Source organism: Uloborus diversus, chromosome 4 (assembly GCF_026930045.1).
Source record: "Uloborus diversus isolate 005 chromosome 4, Udiv.v.3.1, whole genome shotgun sequence".
Taxonomy (NCBI): Eukaryota; Metazoa; Arthropoda; class Arachnida; order Araneae; family Uloboridae; genus Uloborus; species Uloborus diversus.
In genome coordinates, this window is record NC_072734.1 from 135,703,684 (window position 1) to 135,712,267 (window position 8,584).

Consider the following 8,584-nt stretch of genomic DNA (forward strand, 5'->3'; position numbering starts at 1 on the left):
CTAAATTATAACATCGCCTGAGTTTACACCGAAATCAACAATGATTTTCCCCCAAAAAGGAGCAAAAGACCCCTTTAGAAACACCCGAATGCAACCAAAAAGGAAGGTGCACAACTAAACCCCACTAGGAGTCTGCGTACCAAATTTCAATTTTCTAGGCCTTACCGTTCTTGTGTTATGCGACATACATACGCACATACAGACGTCACGAGAAAACTCGTTGTAATTTACTCGGAAATCGTCAAAATAGTTATTTCGCGTGTCTATACGTTCTTAGACACTTATCCACGTGTGGTTGAATCGAAAACAAAACTCAACATTCATTCGGGGGTGAGCAAAATGGAAATTAAGATCGATTTTTGAGTGAAAATTTTTTCTTCTTCCTTTTGTTTCATTCAACTCCCCCCCCCCCCCCCCCCCCCCCAAAAAAAAAGGAAAACCTTCACGTTTTTTTTTTGTTTGTTTTTCTTTATGTGGAATTTGTTATTTTATTAGTGCTGCAATGTTTTAAATCCTTGAAAGAAAAAATAAAATCCTGGTTCTATTCAGAGGAGAATTAACATATGACCTCCAAAAGTTTGATTTTATAAAACGGCGAGGATGATTTTATTACGGGATAAACCTAACATGTTTTGATATACAAATGATTCTGTTCTTCCATATTTGAATCTATAAAGCGGCTGATTTTATAAAACTGCCTGGGTTACCTCCCTCCTCCCCCCCCCCCCCCGAAAAAAAACGAATTCACCAAAATTCGTCTAAAGTGTCTTTTTGGGAAACATCAATTAGGAAAAAAAACCCTAAAGCATTTGATAATATCATCGAAGAACATCTACAAGGGCCCCTTATTTCTTCTCTCTTTGACAAACCCAAGGATCGTCTGAAGCTGCGTTTTCAGAGTCACAAGTTTAAAAAATTCCTGGGGACGCTCCCGCGAATCCCAACTCGCCACCCCCCCCCCCCTCTATATCATCAGCGATAACATTTGCGTTTAAGTTTTCTTTTCAAAAAACGGCTGAAGGACCGCTCCCGAACCTAACCTCCCCTAATATTATCATTACCTAAGATCGACTCAAATGCAGTTTTAAGACTACTAACTCCAAACATTTCAAAAGTAGGCCCTGATTTTCTCTTCTAACACCACCAAAAAACGTCCAAAACTGCGTTTTTAGAGCTACAATTTCGAAACTTTCCGGGGGTGAGCCCCCAAACTCCCCTTTGATTAAAATAATCAGATAACAATTGCGTTTTTAAAGTTCCAATTTTGAAAAATTAACGTGGAGCAGAGGAGGATTGGGCATAGTGAGACGAAAATTATTGAATTCAAGAAATTTGAAAACGGAGATTCTGTAAAAAATTTTAAGGTGGATTTGTAATGCAGCTTAAGGATACAAATTTTTGAAACACAAAAAAATTTGATTACTATTTAAAGTGTTTGGGATATCATAAAAAAGGGAAACTTAAATTTTGTCTCACTTGTACCCCACGCATGGGGCACTTTGAGACAGCACACGGGGCACAGTGGGGCAGCATACAAGGCACAGAGAGAAAGCATATAGGGTTGAGTGAAACAAAATGGTCAACGCTTAAAGCTAAAATTAAATCATAATGGAAAAAAAAAAAAATCAAGTTTCATCGCACATCTAAACAAAAATTTATTTTTAAGACAAAAAAAAAAAAGTTGATTTCGTTTCGTGTCATCTTTTTTTTTTTTTTTGTAGGAGCTGTTATCAACAATTCAATAATTCAATAATTTTATTCCGAACAGATGCAACATCTGGTACAGATGATCAAATAAAAAGTCAGAATGGTTTCGCAAAAAACAAGATTCCATCGTTTCGTTTATCAGCTGAGCTACCGTTAGATCATTTCCAGCATTAAAAAAAAAAAATTCAGTTTGATGACAAATTCTATCAGAACTACAAGTATCCCACAATTTAGCTTTTCAAACCCAAAAGGTAGATTTTCACACGTCATTATGGTCTGATAAAATATCAGATCCCCCATTTAAAATTGTTTCTACCTCATCAATTGTTTCAAATAAGCCTAACATTTTTTCTATATATTTTAAATTTTTTTCCTTTTTGTGTTTTCTTTTTCCAAAATTTGTTTTCCAGGAGGCTCTTTTTTTATTACTCAACCTTTTCTATCTTCTGTTTTTGGATATCCTCTGAAACTCTAAGAACCTGAGGAAACACTCGCTGCTACACTAGAGCAAGAATTAGTTTTATCTATAATTTACAGATTATTATGATGTACTTGATCTGAAATGTCACTTGTAATCCGAAGGTAAGTTTCAAATGAATTTCTTATGGAATCGTCAGAAAATCAATATTTTTACCCTACGTGGTTTAATTCGCATTTTCAATAACTCTTAGGTTATAAAATAAATTTTAAAAAATAATTTGAATTTTGACTTCTTAAATTCAAATTATGTTTTTCGCAATCACGAGTGTGCGTGTATGCAGGCGTGGGTGTTTGTGTGTATAGGTATGGGTATGTACGCGTTTGTGTCTGTGGGCAGGCATGAGTGTGTGCGTGTAGGTGTGTATGCATGAGTGTGTGTCGGTGTGTTAATTTTAATTAACACATAAAAGAAAATGTTATAAGTCGATTCATGCGAGAATCAAAGAAAAAACATTGCTTGCCTTTAAATCAGAAAAATAACGATCATTTGATTGCAAATACAAGCAACAACTTCATATCCCAGAATCCATACGGCCAATGGCTGCAGATTCATGGGTACCTAGCATCATTTTCCGATTATAATTTTCAAAATCCAAAAAATAGCATTGCCTCGCTGCGTTCCACCCTCCACTACCCTAAACCTCTTCCTCCCCTAACATTACCTAACCAAAGTTTGTCTAAAATACATTTTTAAGACTACAATATTGTTTACTTTTCGGGACAGAAGCCCCAGAACCCCAATTTCTGAATGTATTTTACACTTATGATTAATTTCATACTGCTAATACCTTCCAAGTTCCTGATCAATTTGGTTTTGCAATGAAATGGAAAGTTAGTTATTTTTAAGCACTTTTGTTATACTTGGCCTGATTGTCATGGAGTAATCTGAGGCCTGGTTTTGCTTAAATCTCAGCAACTAGACTAATTAGAGACTTCGGGATTTCACTCAATGATTTGCTTAATCATAAGGTAAAACTTCACACTGAAAAATTAAAATTTTAAAACAAAATTATTTCGGTTAGCATGGAAAACAGCAAATTTCATTTGATTTCTCCATTAAATCTTTACTAATATTATAAAGAGAGAGGGCGGATTTTTGTATGTTTATATGTTCGAGGTAATCTCCGGAACCACTGTACCTATTTGAAAAACTCTTTCACTATATGAAAGGTGCTTTCTTACTGAGTAACATAGGCTATAATTCGAAAAAATCCGATGAATAGTTCTTTTTTTATTCAAATTTAGGCCCAAATTTCATAAATTGCCTATTATTGGCTATTAAAGGGGTGAAAAATTACATGCACATATTAATATTATATATCGTTAAAAAGGGTAGAGTTTTCTGCGTTCTAAACAATTTATTTCAATGCTCTAACTTAATTACGGCGGGAGTAATTTGCGTTTTTAGCTCGAACTTTTTTAGGCTTAGCTGAAATTTAGGCACTACTTTCTTCATTAAATCTATCAATAAAAAGTGAAGGAATTGTCCCACAGTTTTCTTTTTGACAACATTGGAAAAAGCGACATTTTTTACTCCAGAAATATCACGACCTATGGTCGAAAAAATTAACCTATCTCCAAAGGCTAAAAAGTTACAAGCCGTTAAAAATAAAGTTCGAATAAATCTAATCTCCATTAAAATTACTGATGTTTTGTTTCGCATTGCCATGGTTACGTCTTTTAACTTCGCTTCATTTTATAATTTCTTAAAGGTCCACAAACTTGGCGCCTCGGAATTTAAGCAATGGAGAAATGTTTTCGTCAATTCTGCATATTTTACGATCTACGTTATGATAATTCCCCCAGACAATGAAGAAATTGCGGGAAGAGTTTAAAAACTGGGAGTCTTAGCAATTTTCCCAATTGTCGCCAAATTTGTGGACGCCAAAGACCGAGAGCTAATGTACTTCGGCCATGGCCTTGCTGATAGTGGCAAAAGCAAACAATGGGGTTGTTTCCTTCAGTCAAAAGAATTACTTTTACTCACTCAGATTTTTTTCAACAGAACGGTTCAAACACTTGATGGTTTATTGCATTTTTTTAACTTTTCAATTTACAAAGTTTGAACAGAGCAACGTCTGTCGGGTTCTCTAGTGTTTAAATATAAAACCCATTGTTACAAATTTTGTTGCCTTGCAACAGTAATGTTAATAGTAATCATAATGAAAATTTTAAATCAAGACTTCTCTGGACATAAAAAATTTTGTTTTAAAACGAAAAACTTTAAAATAACAGAATTTTTTTAAAAATACTAAGCACTTTTCATAATGCACTCAAAATGACAAAACAACTTTTCTGGGTCAGAAAGGACAATTTAAGTATTTCTTTAGTTTTCAATTACTCTAAGAAAAGACTTCTCAAACGAAGAAAAGTGCGCTCAAGTCATTTCAAACCAAACTTTCCCATTAAGAAAAATATGCATGTTTCAACACTCAAATTTATGATTGAAAGCTAGATAATAAAACATTCTCTACATGTCTTTAGCCGCACGTTTCTTCGTTTGAGAAGCCTTTTTCTTGGAATAATTGAAAACTACAGGAATACCCAGAAAAGTTATTTTGTCATTTTGAGTGCACTATGAAAGCGCTTAGTATATTTTAAATTCTGTTATTGGGAAATAATTATTTGCTCCAGTTTAACAAAATGTTATTCATTAATTTTAATAAATATTAGTTAATGATTTAAATCAGTATTTCATTTACTTTAAATAATTAGCTGATCAGTCAATAAAATAAACAATTCAGTTTAGATTAAAATATGAACTATTTTAATTAATATTACACCCCTTAATATTTATTAAATATTTCATAACAAATGATTTATTAAAATTAATTGGGAAAAGCGACGGTTTTTCCTGGGTGCCCGAGTCGAAGCGAGGATTAGCTAGAATCAGTAGTGATAACTTGCAACAAGAGAAAATTAAACAGAAGCGGTCGTTCCGAAAAGAAAATCAGTTGTCTCTTTAATTCAATCCAGCTTGATAAGCAGTGTTATCGTCACTTAGTTTTTCTTGTTTAAAATTAATTCATCAAAATGCAATATTGAGTCGAGTCATCTAAAAACGGGGAAAGGTGGTGGGGGAGAAATCTTAGAAAAATATACCTACTTATTTAATCTTTCTTAAATTTTAGCCATTGAACACCAATGAAAAGCAGGTTTTCTTTTATTATTACTTATCGAATTGGATTTGGAAGAAAACGATCATGGTTTACGGGTTTTTTTTAGGGAAGGGGAGGCGAGACAATGTTAAAGATATACTAAACTATGACTTGGTGGACACTCGTCCGAAATTAATTTTCAAGATAATAAACTGTAGCATTCATAGTATTAAGTTACACATATTAGTTTTTGTTTCCATTTCATTCGTTTGAGTAAAATATGGTGCTTGCTTTCTTGATGACATACACTATATGACCAAAAGTATTGAGACACTTTCAAAAATTCACATTTTTACGGATTTCTCGAGAAACAAAAGAATAATTGCTCTAATTTTTTTCACAAAAAAAAAGCATACTCCAGCTGTCATTTTCTAATTAAAATCAAGTCTACTATTCATTTAGGGGACTAGCAACAAGTTGAGGAAACAAAAAAAGGTTTTTGATCATTTTTCATTGTAAATAGCTAGGAATAAGCTATAAATTTCAGAAATAAGTTGAAATACTGTCAAGAATTTATTTCTAGATTTTCGTGAAAGTATCTCTTATACCCACTGAGATATAAGCATTTCTTTCAAGAATGCAAATTTTTTTGGAAGGTTTTTGGTTTCTATCGCAAAGAGTTTTCCATCAAACGTTACGAAACTTTCAGAATATTTGACAGCATATTAGAGAAACATAGTAATGTAATTTGAAGTTAAAATATTGAAAACTTAATGAAATATAAGCGTTTAAAGCTAGCGACTTTTCCTTTTGTCGTTGCTAAGTGATTCATAACAAGAACGGAATATTTGCGAACGATACCTCACGATTCGTCGTCTAGCCAAAAATTGTTAAAATTTGGCTCATTACATCGCTGATAACTTTTTACATTTTGAAGATATCAAGGTGGAATTTTTTTATGCGTTGTAGAAAATATATGGGCTTCCGATTATGAAAGTTATAAATTGCTATCTTTTGCGCATGCGCAGTGAAAAATTAACTGCTTTAAACGTTTATATTTCATAAAATTTTCGATAATTTTACTTCAAATTTTATTATAATGTTTCTCTAATATGCTGTCAAATATTCTAAAAGTTTAGTAACGTTTGACGGAAAACTCAGCGTGATAGGAGCCGAAAGCCTTCAAAAAAAAAAAAAAAATTTAAAAGAAATGCTTATATCTCCTTGGATATAAGAGATACTTTCACGAAAATAGTATAAAAATAAATTTTAGATAGGTTTTTAACTTATTTCTGAAATTTATAGTTTATTTTTAGTTATTTACAATCAAAAATGATCAAAAACCTCTTTTTGTTTCCTCAATTAGTTGCTCGTACCCTAAATGAATAGTAGACTTAATTTTTGTTGAAAAAGGGCAGCTAAAGTATACGTTTTATGTGAAAAGAATTACAGAGCTATTGGTCTTTTATTTCTTGAGAAATCAGTAAAAATGTGAATTTTTCAAAAGTGTCCTAATACTTTTGGTCAAATAGTGTAGTTCAATCTGCAAATTTAACTTTCAAATTAATTTCAACATATTTACAGTCTACATTTTCCTCCCCATGGAAATTGGGTTGGTGATGATACAGGTGGGTTGAACGCTTTATAACGCAAAAAGGAAACAATTTTCCATGAAATAAATCAGACGTTAAAACAGCACTAAAGCGTTCACAGTAAACTATTTCATAACCCTTGATTAGTTGCTACCTTTTTAAGGGGGAAGCTATATATTTATCGCCTTTATTTTCTATGGCAAAAAATATCATTTCCCAAAAATGTCCTTCCTATCTCCAATTTTGAAATGGAAAATCAAAAGTATGTACCTTTGTTTTTTTGGTTTCAGTTTTAGCTTAAACATTCTAATATTTCTGGAAAACATATGTTTCATAAAAAGTTTTAGTAAGGATGTGCGTAAAAAACAAGCAATTTTAAAAATGTGAGAAGAAAATATGTAAGATTTTTTTTTAAATTCAATATAAAGTTTTTATACATTAAACCCCTCTTTTCTTTGAGGAGCTATTGTCGCTATCCTTGTTCGTTTGGTTGGGAAATCGCTAACACTTTCCTCTTTTTTGCGGGGGTATTACTTGTCTAGATCTTCAAAAACTTTCGTTTTTTAGTTAGCGCATTACAGTAAAACAAATTTTAAAATACTAAAGACTTGTGGCTGTTAATTAAAACCATTTACAGTATAAAACTATAAAAAAGTAGGCTATATTTTAAATTATTTCATTTTTCAAGATATCCTTCACATAGCTTGCACTTAATTTACATTGGCTGGAATTTTTATAAAAGTGATTTTCATATTAAACCCTATAAATTATTGTGGTGCTATATGAAAACAAAATGGTCTACGCAACAAACTATCACGTATTTTCTTCTTTTTTTCTACTTTAGGATGTGAAAATGAACTATCAGCATACTAAATGGAAAAGGTGGAGAAAACATTTGCTTCTTTTTCCAACATTTGGTTGATGTTGGAACAAAATCATAGATTGATTAGAATAAGAAGTCTGGAAAGCTTTTGGTAACATGAAGAGGAAAAGCTTATCTACAAAAAATATAATATCACAAGCAGGGGCAGATACAGGATTTCATTTTAGGGGGGAGGGGTCATGCTCAAGAATGTAGTCTTACGTACAATAATTTTTTTGAACTGAAGTTTCTTTAGGTGTCAACAAAAGCATAAAATCTGCCATTAGTTGGTAGAAAACTTAATTTTTAACTATTATAAATTAAATACTTAAACTATTATTAATTAAACTTAATTAATAATAAGTCAATACATTAAAATGACGTAGTTAAGTTGTATTATAACCTCTTTAGGAGAACTAGTATTCACACCAGCCAACACAATGGAATAAATAAATGTTTTATGGACAGGATAAATTTAGATATTGATTAAACATTAGCATAATACTCGACACAGGACACTTAAGCTGGACATTGATGAATACTCACCAATTCTTTTCAATTGTAGAAAAATCAGAGGCGAATGTAGACGTCAGGGTCTGATACAAGAACTCCAGATATGCTTCCATTGGTTTTGGGTTCATTAGTATTTTTCTAAAAAGACAACAATGTTTTGTCACTCGAACGCTTCATTATTTTTGTTACAGGGAGTTCTTTTTCCAACAAACTTGGCTTTTTTCAGCACAGTTTCATTCTAATTCGATGGGCTAATTTACAGGAACCCTCATATAACAAGATTTTGGATGAACACGACACTAAAATTTTACATTTCTTGCCCGACGCTAAGT